Here is an 18143-nt window from a genome sequence, read left to right as displayed (position 1 = left end):
TACATTCTCAAACTTACTAAGTGGCATTGTGTGGCAGTTAGCAACCTTCTCCAAAACCTGCACATCTAGAACACATGCAGAGAGGAAGCAGACAGTAAAAATTTAAAAAATGGATACATTCTATCAAGTATGTTGGGCACCACTCAAACATGCTAAACAGAGTTGCATTGGGATTAACACACACAACTTAATAATGAATATGGAAATATCCAATTTTTTTAACTATTCCTTTGGCAGCAGGTGCAAGTGCAGGGCTGCAATATAGATTACCCTGGGTTCTAATACAGCAAATTCCAAATATTTTTACTGTTGTTCCATTTTACTTGATATTAAAATTCAAATGAAAAAATATTACAGACGCACAATTTTATTAATGGTTGTTCACTAAGTTTTAAAAAACTCAAATGAATTATTTGTGTGAGCGAGGGTATGCTGACTAATGTTTCTGTAATCATAAATGTGTTCTCTGGTCTTGGATTCACATTTCAATAATAGTCATACACACAGGGCTGTATAAACCAGGACCTCATCAGGCCACACACATACATGGTTAACCCCCCTCAGTCTGTCATGTGTATTTATATGTAAATAATGATTATGTCTGACAACCACTTCTTCTGTGGCAAGGATGAAAAATCACAGCTGTGGAAGAAAATGTTTTGCCCCTTATGCATAAGGTTTGAGTCTCACATTGTAAAAATGTATTTTATCAGTGCATAAAACCATACAAAAAATGTGTCAGGTCAGAAAATGTATGTCCCATACATATTTGCAAAGTTTAATGACCTAACAGTCACAGTAGCAAACAACTTCAAGCTAATGCCAAATGTCAGATTAATCTTCCCGTTTCAAAAACTGCTTTTCTGTCAGTTTGTCACTGTTGATCATTGCATAACTTGATGGCATCATTGTTCAGGTTTGTACATTACCAGGAAATGTGATAATATGCATTGGCAGGAAATCATTCTTAGTTATTGCTGTTCTTCCTGGTTGGACATGTCTGGTGGTAAAAGGGCAGGTGCCCAATTTAGGGAGCTGTGCTGAGGTGTTGAGGAGTCCAGAATCTTCACTGGACTTCTTGCAAAGTGCCATTTGCATGGGGTTGTTCCAGCTCCCAGTACAAGTTTGAGGGTTGTAGTAGTCTGGCCAAGGCTGTCTCCAGTGTGACTGGCTTTCCACAAAATGGGGAACAGTATAGGCATCACTTTAATGTCCTGAAATTGTGCAAGAGGGATTCACTCAATCAGTGGCTGGATGAGTACAGGACTGCTGACATCCCACAGCTGTGTAAGTAAACTGATAAAGAGAATCTATAGTGCATAGAAAGCTGAATATAGGGAAGACTGGTATGCATTATGCCCTTCTCTTATTCTTTTCTCTTTATTCCATGGCCAATGGAAAGATTAAGGTGAATAGAGATGGCCATGCTGAGTTTCTAGAGCGATAGAGGAAATCAATGGATATGTATACAGCACAACAGAACTATGATTTTAGCTAAACTATTTATTTTCTAGACAGTTGTAGCAAAGTAAGAATGCCTATCCTAACTGCAAAAGCAAGCATGCATGCTTCAGTCTGTAGTATAGGCTAACTGTAGGAGTCAAGTCTAATACTGTATTCAGGCATTGTGTGTTAAAATACCACAAGTATGATATAGTAAAATCCTTTAAAAGTATTTTAAATAATTTAATTTCAACACAAGATTATAAATGCCCTGCTTTTTACTTAACCTATATAATTGGATGAAGCATATGTACAATATATGCACATTGCAAAGATTATTTTGAGCAATCCATACTTAGTATGTAGTTGTTAAGAAGTATACTTAAATGTAAAAGTTGAGATAAATGCTTTATTATTGTGATAATGCATTCTATGTCATATGTGATGGTACTAATTTTATCTCTTTTTTCCTCTCACTCCATCCCTTATCTCTCTCTTGTTTTTTTTTGTTTTGTTTTTTTTTTATAAGTGTCATCAAAACATGTCCATGTCATCCATCTCTGAAATATCACAAAATGTTTAACAACACAGTGAGGTAGGCCATTCTCCATGGCTCAGCCCGCCCCACTCCATCAGCTCCTCCACCAATGCCCAGCACATCTGGGACACAACCTGGCAGTACTGCCTCTGCTGCCACTGTGCTACCTGGGCCCTCCTCATTAGATAGCACTACCCCAGCAGCTGATGCTCTGTTACTCTCTGGGAGTAGTGGCAGAGGTGGGGATTTTATCACCCACTAGGAGATGTCAGGTTTAGGTGCATAAGGTCATGCACAGCACCACTGGTGCAAGTCTACACTGGATAGAGAAGCTGCTCTCACTTATGATCCATAGGAAAAAAACATCAAGCATTCCAACAGCCAGCAGAATAAGGGGACAATGATAACAGTCCTGCAGGAGAGGACTAGATTCTCACTGTCTCCATGTTGGATGGGCATGGGCATCTGTTGTCCCCTCCCTAACCCCAATCATGATGTCCCCCAACCTGCTATGTATCTCACAGTCCCTGTCTCTTATCTTGTTTGTCCTGTTTCTTTCCATCTGCATCCTCACCTACCCTAGTTACCTGACCCAGAAATATTTAGTTCCCTTATCCAACATTCCCCTCTTACTGAAGTAAAAAAAAAATTAGCATTGTCCCAGGAAAAAAAAACATTGGCCAATACATAGCTCTCCACGCCACACATGTGTCTTCCTGACACACTTGATTCAGTCCAATTGGCTATACAACTTAACTGTGTTGTTGTCACCCCTCTTTGTTGAGGTGACAGTCCAAATTCAGGTAATATTTTGTACATATTTTTATTTTACACTGTTGAGGAAAGTGGATAGTTATGTTTTTTGTCCTACCTCCATGCACATTCCTATATTGCTTTCCCTTTGTTCTTCCCCCTGCTTGCCCCCCATTTCACCACTTTCTTATCTATTCCATTTTAACACCTTTAATCTGGACAAAAAATAGAATCATACAAAACACATATAAGTAAAAAAAAACAATGGAGCCCTTCACTTTTTGGCCTCTGTGTTTGCATTGAGTTTCCATCACACACCGATGCCATGCAAAGGGTGAACGACTCTTCAATGGTATTGTTACCTCTGCACAATTCCTTTTAAACATGCTGTGCTTAGGTAACACACAGTGAATGTAGAATAAAGAATTATTTCATTGCATTATCAGTATATATTTAAAACTACTACATACACCTGGATTTGAACCCTATATCATATGGGCTCCAAAAGAAATGTGTCAGTGCATTTACACCTGCTGCCATAGTCAGCTAAGCAGTAGGTGTGTTTCATACACTCAGTACTCAGAACTTTCATAATGTTAGAAATGAGTCTCATGTGCAAACAGAGGCAGTAGTAGAAGTGCGTATCTTGCATGTGCAAACACTTTGCCATTGATTATGTGAACCAGCTGCTAGGTGGTGCACTACGGAAAGTGCACATCAACATTCATTACTTATGACTGCTGCCCATTTAGTCTTCATCCCATGAAAATGCATGCAAAAACACAAACAAAGGGAATGTACTTTTTATGAAAAGAGCAAATATTTACACTCCAGCCATCTGTTACCTCCACCCATGCACTTCAAATTTGGTATCTCATTATATGTTCACAAATATATCAACTACGCGACAGAAATAAATAAAGGCATTCTTATATACCCTGCACATCTTTATAATGACAATACATGTTTGGATTTTCCAGGACTTGTAGTAATGTAGACAGTTGTTTGCAAAATAGTTTGCAAACCTGTCTTTTTATGGTACACCTGCACATTGGAAATGCAACAGCAAATGCTACACTTTGCATGCTCACCAATGTGGTAACATGCAGAGCTTTAATATCTTGACAGTTGATTATGGTTAGCTATCCATTTCAGACAGGCCTCCCAACATCTTCTGTCAAATACCCAGTGATGATTTCATCCACTATAAATTGTCCTATGACCTTATAAAAGTCAGAATTGTGCCATGGTGCTTGCATTAAGTACTGAGTTCTCTAGTCTGTGTATTTAAGTAGGGCTTTTAATCTCACTGCAGTCAACTGGTGTGTGTGTGTGTGTGTGTGTGTGTGTGTGTGTGTGTGTGTGTGTGTGTGTGTGTGTGTGTGTGTGTGTGTGTGTGTGTGTGTGTGTGTGTGTATATTGCAGTCATCACTACAGTTCCATGGAGTACCAACATTTTGACAACTGGCTCTGCCTACACATCCATTTCATTCAGCTCTCACAACATCTTCTCTCAAACATCCAAAGATGATGTCATCCACTGCAAAAATTGTCCTGCAGCCTTGTAAGACTCAGTCTTGACCATGGCGCTTGCATGAAGTACTGAGTTCTCTAGGGGTTCTAATCCCACTGCAGCAAACTGGTGTGTGTGTGTGTGTGTGTGTGTGTGTGTGTGTGTGTGTGTGTGTGTGTGTGTGTGTGTGTGTGTGTGTGTGTGTGTGTGTGTGTGTGTGTGTGTGTGTGTGTGTGTGTGTGTGTGTGTGTGTGTGTGTGTGTGTGTTCACTTGCTTTGACATTAGAGATAGCATTTTGCACTAGCATGTGAGTTACTGATATCACCATCTTTCTCTTAACAGGTTCTGCTGATGTTATCTATAGCTATCTCTCAAGCATGCTCTGTTAATGTCACACATTAGGTTAAGATTCCTAAAGTGACTGACTGTTGTGTCATTAGATTTGCAGATGTGCAGCATTTCCATCAGGGCAGGATCAGAAACTGGCCTGTAGGCCAGGTACAAGTCACCTGTCAGTAGCCTATATGATACAGAGTACAGTAACAGTGCTTTCAGTGTATCCACATCCATCATGCATGGTTTGCAGGCCCTGTAGTTTCTTGTTGAAAAACTCATATGGTCTCTCCAGCTGCTGCAACAGGTGTCAAGGGAGGTACTTGCAAAAGTCATCATTGTACTCTATTAGTGGTCTGATGAGTTTTGAGTACAGTGGTTTTATAACATCCTCAGAACTGGATGTGATGCCTTGACTTATAAGGTCCAAGATGTAGAAGGCTTCCCTTAGCATTGTGGAAACATGGTGATCAAAGTTCAGATTGCTATCTACCTATGTTCCCAGGTCTCACTTTGGGGGCTGTTGTCAATATTGTAATTAGTGGGGAATTCCACATTGGAAAAGGCAACAATAATGACATTTTTTGCGTATAGTTTTAGATTGTGTGGCTTGGGCACCAATCATTTGTCTGTGTTAGCTCCTGCTGTAATATGTTAACATTGCTTGGGGACTCAGTGATTCCACCAAAGTTGTAATCATCAGCAAATTTGGTAAGTCAAGGCCTTATAATTTAACCTGGACTTCTGAGAAACAGTAAATGGCCCAGCACAGATCTTTGTGATATGCCACTGGTGACAGATCTACTAGCAGAGGTTGAGTCACCAACTTTGACAGTATGTGCTCTGTCAGTGAGCCAGTTGGCTAACCACCTAGTGGTGTAAGCATTAATCTGCAGCTGAAAGAGTTTCTCAATGATATCTGAGCGGAAGATTGTGTAAAAACCCTGTCTTATGTTCATTCAGAGCTTTGGTGACTTTCTCAAAAAAGCCTACTAGGTTTAATAATACACTTAAAAGTCTAGTACCCTGACAAAGATGCATGTTAAATCAAAACATACACCATGGCTCACTAATGACACCAAACATCTCCTCAAATAGAGAGACAGATCCTGACCACAATATCAAAAGACCAAAAAACAAACTTCTCTTGTCACCTATCGCCAACTAAGAAACCTAGCTAAAAACAAATTAAGAATAGCAAAAAAATTATACTATACCATGATCCAACAAAAGCACCAAAACAATCCCCATAAATGTTGGGTAACCATTACACTACTCCTAAAATCTGGACAGTCCACTACTCCTGCTCCCATCAGATAAACACCTCAGAAAGCATTACCTCCCAATTTATCTCACACTTCATCAGTTCCATGCTATCCCTAGTAAAAAAGAAATAACAGCAATACTCCACTAACTTTTCCTGCTGGATCAGAAGCAAAATGAAACATTTTCTCAATAAAACCAATACAAACTACCACTTATAAAAAACTTCTTCATAAACTAAAGCCCAAATCCCTTTCTGCTGATCTACTCCCTAATACATTTCTTAGACTAGCAGCAGATGCCATCTCTTACCCTATCACTCTCTCCTAATTAACTGTTCCATTTCTGAGCAATATATCCCCATTCTCTGTAAAACTTCTTATATCATCCCTCTCTGCAAAGGTGGGTCCTTAACAGATTTCTTAAAGTAGAGGCCAATTGCTATAGTTCTTTCCATAGCCAAGATTCTTGACACAGTATCTCATCAAAAACTGCTCAGTGAATTAGCTTCCTTAAACCTCACCCAAACAGACCTGTCCTGGTTTTACAGCTACTTATCTAACTGCTAACATGCAGTTAAGAAGCAAAATAAACCCTTTCCCCTATTATCCATCTCAGTGTGTGTGCCACAAGGATCAATTCTCGGTCCACTGATCTTCAACATCTTCACTAACAAACTCTGCACAGCCCTCCACCCAGCAACCATCATTCAATATGCTGATGACTCCTCCCTCATTTGTTCAGGCCTCTCCCTACCAGAAATTCTGCAAATAACCCAAAAGTCTCTCTTAGACATCAAAAACTACCTTTCTGATAATCAACTTATACTCAACACAAATAAAACAATGCTGATGCTATTTTTAAACAACAAAACACCTGATTACCTTCCCCGTTCATAATCTAGTCTTCCATTAAAACTAAAATTGAATCTGTCAATCACTGTAAACTACTACTGTGTACATTTGACAAACACAGAGAGATAACCATTAAAAAGATCCACATCAAACCTGAATCACTTTATAGAGTCAAATCATTCCTAACTAGCACCACCAAACAATCCATCTCCAGGCCAATCTACTCTACAGCATTCTATATGCCTCTCCCATTTTCACAAATCTCAGAAAAGTAGGTTAATAGGTTTATAGGTTGGTACTAGGCTATCAGCCCTATAGCCTATACAAGCCTAGCCATAACAATTCCCTGGCTATTTCTTCCCACAGTATTTACTTCCCTGGACCCTTGTCTAGCAAGGCAACTTATGTGATCTCTGGGGTTAATTTCCTATCTCCCATCCAATCATCAAGGTTCCTTTTGAAGAGGGCCAAAGAGGTGCTCTGCTTGACATGTATGGGCAGTCTATTCCAGAGTCTGAGGAGTCTCTGCTTCAGGAACCTTTCCCTCCAGCATGTTTTGTTCATTGTGCTGACAAGGTTTAGATCCCTGGAGCAGGTGTCTCTGAGGGATTGGGATTTCTTTAAGTGTAGCATGTCCAACAGCTCTGGGTTTGACATGGCCTTGCATGTTAAGCAGAGATTGCCTCTGAGTAGATGATATGCGACAGAGTATACATGGAGTTTTTTTAGATGGTCAGCATAGAACATTTGCTTTAGGCCTGTGATTCTTTTAGTGAGGTATTTCTGTGGCCTTTCCAGTTGTTGCAGATGCCTTGATAGGTACATACCAAATGGGGCATTGCATTCTATAATGGGTGTAATGCAGGATGAGTACAGTTGGACAATGTCCTCCTTTTTTCTGGATGAAAAGCCCTTAGTGATGAGGTGTACCACATAGAAGAATTTACTGACTGTTGTGGTGATGTGGTTATTGAAGGTGAGACCACTGTCCACCTGTGTCCCTAAGTCTCTTATCACACTTTCGGTGTTTAGTGTACTGCCACCTATGTGGTAATTCATGGGTACATGTTTTTTCCCAAAGGGGATAACTATACATTTCTTGGCATTGAGCTTGAGCCCATGGCTCTGACACCAAACATCTGTTTCTGTAAGGCCCTTTTGTAGAATGCCCACACCATTTGGGGATTCAATAATGGCTCCCAGTTTGCAGTCATCTGCGAACTTTGTTAGCCAGAGTCCCTTAGTGTTGGCCTGTACTTCAGAGAAGTAGATTCCAAACAAGAGCGGTCCCAGGAATGAACCCTGAGGTACTCCACTTGTCACTTGTCTGGAGCTGGATTTGGAGTCTGCTACTTTTACAGTGTGAGTTCTGTCAGTAAGCCAGTTGGCAACCCATCGAGTGATGTAGGGATCAATGCCCAGCTTAGTAAGCTTATCTATGATTCCAGAGTGGGGGATGGTGTTGAAGGCCTTGCCGAGGTCCAGAGAGGCTGTGTAGACCACCTTACTCTTGTCCACAGCTCTGGAGACTGATTCGAAGAAGTCCATCAGGTTCAGGAGACAAGATTGGCCCTTCACCAACCCAAACTGTGTGGGGTCCAATGTTTGAATGTTCCCAATGTCTTTGTTTATAAGTTCCATGATAATACGTTCCATGGCCTTGCAGATCAGGCTCATCAGACTGATGGGGCAGTAGTTCTCGGGATCCAAGGTGGATCCCCCTTGTGGAGTGGGAAAATACAACAATTTGTGTTTCATCAGAGTGGGTTATTTAAAAACTTAAAAACATTTAGACTGAAACAAATTAGAGTCCTGTTATAATAAAATTGCCAGGTTTTCTATAAACCACCCTAACAGATCACATCACTGCTCTGCACTTTGCCAAGTAAAATGGATCGAACTACCTAATCTTCTATCCTTCAACCAACTAACTGTTGCACACTCTGTCATTTAATTGATCTGCACTCAATACCTTAGTGCAACCCAACTGCAACTGCAGAACCCTAAGACCTTCAGACAAACTCTTATTAAAAGCTATTCAGTCCAACAATAATTTTGGGGATTTTCTGTTCTCCAATCAAATATCCAAGTCCTGGAATTCCATCCCTCAGCACATACTAAACACTACTAACACATGCAAATTTAAGCTACTTCTCATGGAACACCTAACCCACAGCTGGCTTAGTCCCTGCACAACACCAGGCCGATCCTACTATGCTCTTATTTAATACACCTATACACTGCTACCATACTTTACCTACTTTCCCATTTCTCTAATCCAATTTCCTCCTACTTATAATATCTCATATATGTACTTATAGATAATGCATTGATATTGCCTAATAAACTGTTGAGGTCATATGTTTACTACTGTATAGTAGAAATACAGAGCTGAACATTAAATCTCTAAATACTATTTCTCTGCATATTCACCACATTTTCCTACATATTGCCTATTATTGAATTTGTCAGTTTTTGGATATGTCATTTTTTTGTCATGGTGATTCATATTTTTACCTTATGCTTGCTTTGTAAGTATTATTGTCAGTGTTTTCCTCTTCTTTTTGTAGTGGGGCTTATCTCCCTGTGACTCCACTGAAAAGGGGCTTCTGGCCCAGTCAGACTGTCCCTGGTAAACAAATGTAAAATAAATAAATAAATAATGATCTACCTTTAATGAAACCAAATTAGGTTGGGTCTAGAGTTTGAAGGTCACCTATGGCCTTGCCCATAATGATTCTTTCCATGGCCTTGCAGATGAGACTGGTTAGACTTATAGATCTATAGTTCCCAGAGTCAAGTTAATGGCCACCCTGTTTTTTTGCAAGGGGATTACTGCTGCTGTTGTTGTCCACTCCACTGAAACAAAGCCAGTTCTCAGGCTATGGTTAAAGAAGATGCTGATTAAGTCCCCCAGGTCCTGTTTTAGATTGATTATTAAGCAACCTGGGTGTTATGTGGTACCACTGAAGCTGTGTTTTCAGCCTTAGAGAGTGCAGATATGACCTGATGTCTAGAGATAATAGGCAGAGGACTGGTGTCATGTATGCTTTGGGGTACGGCTGGTGGGGCCAGGGGGGTTGACATTTGCACCAAATCTGTCTGATAGCAGGTTAGCAATGTTCTTCAGTGCAGCTATATGTTTACACTCCTAGCGTAAAGCAGTAGAACTTTGTGTTTGCCTCCATTGGATGTTGTTATGTTAGAACTTTTGTTGTTTTGACATTGCCTAAAAAGGCACTATGGTTGAGGCAAGCACCTTTGCCAGTATCCAACAGCCTAGAGAATGCTATCTCTAGCAAAGCAGCATTGCTTGTTGACTATGCCATCCCAGGCAGAGAGATACTGGATGCCCCTGGATTGGCATCAAAAACTAAGCCAATTGTTGAAGTCATTCATATGTTGTTTATATTGTGGCATCATCCTGGGTGAAGGTAGAATGCTGCTTAGGGCTAGGGGCATACCTGCTTGAGACACATGATGTGAGAGCTCACTCATGTGTCTCTTCATATAGTTCAATGAGGTATGTCTCAAGTCATTTACCCCAACATTAACTATGACAGAGTCATAATGGTACTGTTGCTGAGTGATGTGAGTGATATGGTATGATACACTTGCATGTATAATGTTGGCATATTAGGACATGTGTTGTAGTAGACCAGATCAACTGTCGACATGGTTCATATTCCACCAGCACAGTGGCAATTGCAGTATGGCATAGGTGTGTATGTGTCTACATATGATCATTAAATGTTCTGTGACACACATCAATATAAATTCATATTGATTACATAGCTCATAGCTTCATAGGTGTGTACTAGGCTAATGGTCCTGGGGCCTTCACAAGCTTAGCCATAGGATTACCCTGGCATAGTGCCACCCGACCTTAGTTCCCAGTGCCTCTGTTGAGTAGAGGCACTAAAGTTATCCACAGGATGAATTTTCTGTTTCCCAACTGCTCATCAAGATTTCTCTTGAAAAGGGTCAGTAAGGTGCTCTGCTTGACATGTATGGGAAGTCTGTTTCATAGCATGGGCAGTCTCTGGGTTATGAACCTGTCCCTCCAGCAAGTTCTTTTGATTGTGGTAATGAGGTTGAGGACTCTGGAGTGTGTAGTGTGGAGGGACTGGGATTTCATTAGATGTAGCATTTCTAACAGAGCTGGGTCAGACATGGCTTTGTAAGTCAAGCAAAGATTGTCTCTAAGTAGGCGATATGAGACAGAGAATAGTTGGAGTTTTTTGAGTCTGTCCATATGGGACAAGTGTTTAAGGCCTAGGATCTTCTTTGTGAGGTACTTTTGCAGCCTCTTCAGTTGTTGCAGGTGTCTAGTGAGGTACATGCCAAATGAGGCATTGTACTCAATGATTGGCCTAATGAGGGAAGAGTAGAGGGAGACAATGACCTCTTTCTTCCTGGATGCAAAACCTTTAGTAATCAGATGTGCCACATAGAAGGACTTTCTGACCACAATGGTGATGTGGTGATCAAAACAGAGGCTGCTGTCAACTTGTGTTCCCAGATCTCCTATAATGCCTTCAGTGGTCAGTGGACTACCATCAATGTGGTAATTCATGGGAACTGGGTTTTTCCCAAAGGGGATAACGACACATTTTTTGGCATTGATCTTAAGGCTATAGTTCTGACACCAGTCGTTGGTTGTAGTGAGGCTATTCTGTAGGATGTCAACATCACTTGAGGAGTTGATAATAACTCCCAACTTGCAATCATCTGTGAACTTTTTCAGCCAGAGTCCCTTTGTGTTGGTGTGGACTACAGAGAAGTAGATACCAAAGAGGAGAGGACCCAGGGATGAACCCTGGCAGACTCCTCTCATGACTAGTCGGCAGTCTGACTTGGCGTCACCTACTTTAAAACACTGTAGGTTCTATCTGTAAGCCAATTTGCAACTCACCTAGTGATATAGGGGTTGATGCCAAGCTTAGTGAGTTTTTCTATGATTTCTGAGTGGGGAATGGTATCAAAAGCCTTGGCCCGATCAAGGTAGGCTGTATGAACCACCTTGCCTTCATCCACCGCTCTGGTGACTGACTCAAAGAAGTTGACTAAGTTGAGCAGGCATGATCTATCCTTCACAAAACCAAACTGTGTGGGATGTAGAGTTTGGAGATTCCCTATATCCTTGTTTTTAGGTCCATGATGATGCATTCCTTAGCTTTGCATATCAGACTCTTCAGGCTAATGGGGCAATAGTTCCCAGGGTGTGTAGTTGCTCCTCCTTTGTGGAGAGGGATGACTGTAGCAGTGCACCATTCAGTAGGGACAAAGCCTGAGGTGAGGCTGTGATTCAACGGGGCACATGGGTGAGGTGCCAGTTCACTCTGTAGTTCATGTAGAACACAACCAGGGATATTGTCAGGTCCCATAGAAGCTGTATTCTTGGTCTTGGACAATGCCATTTTACCTGTGCAGCAGTAATACTGGGTGCCTGACAATCTACTGGTATTGTGACTGGTCCTTTGAGGGGGAGAGGGGTAAAGTTGGCACTGAATCTGTCAACCAGTATACTGGCAATATCTGTTGGCTCGGTATAGGAGATACCATTGTGCAGTAGCTCAGAGCAAATCTTCTTATTGCCATGGAGATTCTTTATATAACCATAGAAGGCCTTGTTGTTGTCTTTACTATCTGCTGCAATTCTGTTTTCATAGCTAGCTTTAGAGGATTTGATGAGGAATCTCAACTTTTTGCTGAGGCTGATAAGGGAGTTTTTTCCAGTTTTGGGACTTCACCTTATTCTGCATTAGTTTCCTCCTTCTGTTGTAGAGTTTCTTCATGGCAGGGGACCACCAGATTGGCTTCCTTTTTTTGGATGAGAGCGTCGTGGTTCTATTGGGTACGGCGAGATCCATGCATTTGTGTACGTGTTTGTACAGTGCATTGTTGTATGATTCTGTTGTCATGCAACTATTCTCCATTTGCATGGGTCCCATGAAGTTAGCCACCTCTGTTTTTAGGAGCCCAAAGTTAGCTTTGGAGAAGTTTTTCATGGTGGTTATCTTTGCAGGGGGGGGGGGGTGAGGGATGTGGATTTCCAAGGTGATTAGTTTATGGTCAAATCTAACCAGGGAGGAGTTGACTATTGGTGTAGAACAATGTTAGTAATGACCAGGTCAAGAATGTTGCTACCTGTAGTGGGGCTAAGAACAAGCTGGTCTAAGGAATTGGAATTAATGAACTCCAGGAAATGTTTGGCAAATGCATTGGTACATGAATAGTTTATACAGTTAATGGAGGGGTACTTGAAGTTGCTTAGTAAAAGAGTGTTAGGTTGGACCCTAATATTCTCCAGGGTGCTTAGGAATGTGGAGTGCGAGTCTTGGGACATGGTTGGGGACCTATAGCAGGCTACGACCAGAATCGCAGTCTTACCCAATGTTAGCTGCACCTGAAGTGTCTCTGATGCATTATGTTGGGCTACCAGTCTGGAGGTGTGCACATACTTTATGAATATGGAAACACCACTGCCTTTGGAGCTTCGGTCCATGTTCTGGCCCGAAAGGTGTGGAATGAGTTATAGCCTGGTAGTGCAGTGGTGCTTTCTGCTGCCTTGAACCAGGTCTCTGTTGCATCACAAATGTCGATGTTCTCAATTTTAACAAGTACTTTGAGCGAGTGCATTTTGAGATTTGGACTTCTAGCGCTGAGCAGTTTGACCATCAGATTACATTTGTTTGTAGCTGTTATGGTGGTAATTTGGTCTTTGGAACACCTCCTAAAAAAGGCACTATAGGGCTGGCAAGAGCCTTGGCCAGTATCTGGAAGCCCAGGGATGACAGATGCAGGCCATATCTGGCAAAGCATCGAGGTTTGTCAATCATGTCATTCCAGACAGACAGATACTGGATCCCTTTAGAATGACACCAGAAACTTAGCCAATTGTTGAAATCAATCATTTTCTGCTTGAACTGTGGTATCATTCTGGGTGATGGTAGGATGTTGCTCAGGGCTAGGGTCATACCCACCTAGGCTACATAATCCGAGAGATCCTCTGTGTCTCTTTTGATGTACTCCAGGGAGGTACGTCTCAGGTCATTCACACCCACATGTACAATGACAGAGTCATATTTGTACCTGTTGTTGAGGGCCCTGAGTGTGTGCATCATGTGGTGGATCCTGGCACCTGACAGGCAGCTGACTGTTGCTTTCTCCTTATTCAACCTAGTGAGTGGGGAATCAGTGTGCCTCACTATCTAGTCACCTATGACTAGTTTGTTGGGCATGTTGTTTTTCCTTAGGGGCTTTGGTTGAGTGGCACACTGTTTAGGAGAGTTATGTGTCTCGTGATTAGTGTTGTGTTGTGGTGGTCAAGTGCATTTCTGCCTTGGAGGTCTCTGCTGCTTGGGTAGATTTTTATTGAGAGCCTTCACAAAGGTGGGTATGTGGTTTGCGTTTTTATGTGAAGGCAATGCTGGTGAGTGTTCTAGAGGGCTATGTGTTCTATGTGGTGTGGTGTGGTGCAAGTGTTGACCTTCTCCTCTTCACCAGCCATTCCAGTCTTGGCTGGAGACTACCTAGCTCCCAATTTGGATATATAAGTGTATCTCTTGCAAGTCTGAGTGTTGAAAGGTAAGAGGGGAGGGTTGTCGGTGTACATGAGGCAGTTGCTACATTCCCTCAGGATGCCCAAGTTCACCAGGTTAATAGCAGAAAGCACAGGGAACTGAACTTTAGACGCCTGGAGGGGTGTCATTGATAATAAGTACTTGATCTGTTTCCTTGTAAAACGTTTAGTGCTGGTAGCACTTTTGTGTGCTACAATAATTGCTACAAGATGCCTGGTAAAGTGCTAGACTAATTAGCTAGTATAAGTGCAGGAGAGCAGTGAACTAGTAGATCTAAGGAAAAACTGAAGAGCAGACTCTGGCACCACCCAGAAGCTTACAAACAGTCCTGGATACAGCAAGTCTGTATCTGAACTAGACTAGTCACAGGAAAGGGGGGAAACAAGTGCTAACACAGGCTTTTAAGCTAGAATGTTGAAAAAGATGGAAGAAACTGCCCCAAAGACCATTAAACCACAATATCTGGGACAAAAAAACACCCTTCTTGTGGTAGAGAGGCTACCTTGTGCTTACCACTCCCACTGATAAGCTGGAAGGCTTCCCTCCAACACAGAAAGGCTTGGGGGGCTCAGAAGCTTACAGTCAGTCCTGGATACATCAAATGTATCTGGACTAGACTAGTTACAAGAAAAAGGGGAAACACGTGTAAATGCAGGCTTTTAAATCAGAAAGCTGAGAGAGATGGAAAAACTGCCCAAACGGCCAATAAATACAATTTCTGGGCCAGAAACCACTCCTTATGTGGTAGATTGGTTACCTAGTGCTTACCACTCCCACTGATAAGCTAGCAGGCTTCCCTCTAACACAGACAGGCTTGGGGGACTCAGGAGCTTACAAACAGTCCTGGATACAGCAAATCTGTATCTGGACATACAATTGCAACCTTGGGGAATTCATTTTATGTGCAGTTGTGTTTCTAGAAGAAATCATTTTTGAGGGGATCAGCAGCACCATTGTGTGACTATATCATTTATGTCAGGAAATGTTCTGCATGAGCCACAAACAACAGATCTGTAACGTGTCTTGATCATACCTCTCAGCCATACCAAATTCCTCAGCATTTCCTGGTTTTGAGGGCAAAGTAATGGGGTGTCACAAATTCCATTCAAATCTAGATTTTAGGTGACCACACCCCCATAACTCAAGTCATGAACTATGCCCCCAGCTCCTGACATAGATTTTCTTTTAAATGAAAGAAGCTGTGCAAGAGAAAAGAGGAAGGGGACATCAGAAACAAAGTGTGTGTGTGTGTGTGTGTGTGTGTGTGTGTGTGTGTGTGTGTGTGTGTGTGTGTGTGTGTGTGTGTGTGTGTGCGTGTGTGCGTGTGTGCGTGTGTGTGTGTGTGTGTGTGTGTGTGTGTGTGTGTGTGTGTGTATGTCTGTGTCTGTGTCCAGTTTTTACCAAGTGTCCGTGAGTGCATGTATGTTAGTTTTTTCAAATGTGTGTATGTGACTATACACAAGTGCATGTGTATATGCGGGTGTGCTTGAGTGCAAATATTGCTGAATTGAGCAATTGCTGAATTGAGCAGTTCTAAAACTACATTTTTCAACTGCATTCTTTCTGGATTGTCATAAAAGAGCTATGTACTCTTTATCTTTGAGATATTTTCTTAACTCTTCCAATCTTTTTTATCTTCCTAGCTTTATTGTGGCTGTTGAGTTACACTTTGCCTGCTTCATGGCCATATGAAAAAATCTTCTTTTCTTTGAAAAATTCTTTAACCTTTTTTTTCTTCTAAAGAAAACTGTTTATAGTTCATAGGGTATGAGCTGAATATATTCTGGAAAGGGTCATAACATATTATTCAGTCTTATGCTATGTCATGTAGAGTTGAAATATGAACTACTTAACTTTCAATTAAAAGTAACACAATGGTAACCATTTACTACACTATTAAAAGTTCTGCTATGCAATACTTGCCTTCAAGGGGTATTTGAGATCAACATTTTTTTCCTGAGTACATATACAAAGAATTTCAAGAATTTACACTGCATGCAGACTAAAAACACATCAGAAATGGTATTCATTCTCCACAAGATGCATTATCAAACAATTTCCTCCATTCCAGATGAATACAGATTATTGGCTAACATGCCTGGGCTTCTTGAAATGCAGTCCAGGTGTTTGTGTGGTGGATCCATTTAAATATTTGGTTATTTTTCATGCATTCATTTAACTTAACTTGTTGACAAAATAGGAGCACATTGTGATAATATAGGTAGGAATAATCTATATGGAGCAATGAAGTATGGCAATGTTTGAAATTGCAAGAGAGTTACTGATTAAGAGTTATGATGGACTGACTCTGACTGAGTTACTTTTGAAAGACCAGCAGCAAGGCATGTCCTTCCATATCACTGTTGTAGTATTCATCACCTCTGAGATCTCCTGCCAAGGATAGCCCAATGTCCAGCCAGTAAACCAAAGCTTTTATAACCTAGAAGTGTCATACATCAGACATATGCTCCCCACTCAAGCATAGGGCATAAAGGTTATGTATGAATGCTCCCAACCCAGAACTTTGTTGCAGCCAGTCTGAACAACGTTATCATATGTCAGTTTGAATGCCCTTTGCTGGTTGTTACAAGCCTATGTGTTTAAGATTATTTATTTATTTACAGGATGATGACTTAGGAAGTCCACTGGGCCCAGAGAGCCCATTTTCAGTGGAGGCTCGGGGAGAAAAGCTCCCCAATACAAATTCCAAGTACAATACAACTGTAAAATACTAATACAAATACAAAAGAGAATATTTACAATGGTAATAAAGAATATCAAACAGAAATACCATATAGTAAACAGTTATCATTTTGAGAACATGTTCATAATCACATGGTGGAACACACCAAACATTCCAAGGTGATGAAATGGTTGCAATTTAGAATTGGTGTCTGTCAATAGGCAGTATCTATGTAGATATGTACCCCATTAGGGTTTTTTTACTTTTTATTCTATTTTTTCATCTGGTTACATGTCATCCAAGAAAGGGAAATATCATTTATGGGAGGCAGATTCCACATAAGGACCACCACAATAGGTGCCTGTTTTGCTCAGATGTGTCTCATTATCATACTCAGTGTTTTAGCTGTAAGGCTTTTGTAACTAAGACTTTATGTAGCCATCTCTCTTCTCTTTCCATTTATCTGGAGAACCAAAGTCTCAAGCTGTTGGCCCAGGGTAAAATGGCAGAATCCACTCACCCTGACGTCAAGCTGTTGCTCAAGAAGGCTAAGATATCTAAGCCTGAGCCTGCTGCTGTCCAGCCTCTACCAGATGCATCTCTTGAAGTGAATGAAAACCCAGGGGACAGTCTAGTCTGCTGTCTGTTTCTTCTCCCACTACCTTCTCAAAGGCTGGCATGGAACCTACTTGTCACACATCCTTCAAGGGCTTGCAAATGTCTGCCATGGACATTGAGGAGGAACCACTGCTGATCATCTGCAAGGGACGTAAAGGGATTCCTCATCTCCTTGTTAAGGAAAAGTTGCTGGGTACCTTGACTGAATCCATGGAGGCATCCAAATCATCCCATTTTGTCAGGACAGACATCCCCTTGAAGAAAAGACAGAAGTTTGAACATGTGGTATCAGCTGACAGAGATCGAGAGAAAGAATAGCAGGACTTCACTCAAGGCTTGTGTAATACTTTAATGGCCTTAAAGCCTCCTCAGTGGTTTTCAGCTATACCCCTCAATTGTAACAAATTCCTTGTTATTTCCCAGTTTTGAGGGCAAAAGAATGGGGTGCCATGAATTCCTGCACAGCCCCTTCAAATTCCAATTTTAGGTGAGTGCCCCCAACTTTAAATAAAGTCAAGAACTGTGCCCCCAGCTCCTGGGTCAGATTTTTTTTTAAAT

Source organism: Protopterus annectens, chromosome 7.part1, assembly GCF_019279795.1.
Source record: "Protopterus annectens isolate FY-2018-M chromosome 7.part1, PAN1.0, whole genome shotgun sequence".
Classification (NCBI taxonomy): domain Eukaryota; kingdom Metazoa; phylum Chordata; order Ceratodontiformes; family Protopteridae; genus Protopterus; species Protopterus annectens.
Note: the sequence above shows the minus strand (reverse complement) of the source record.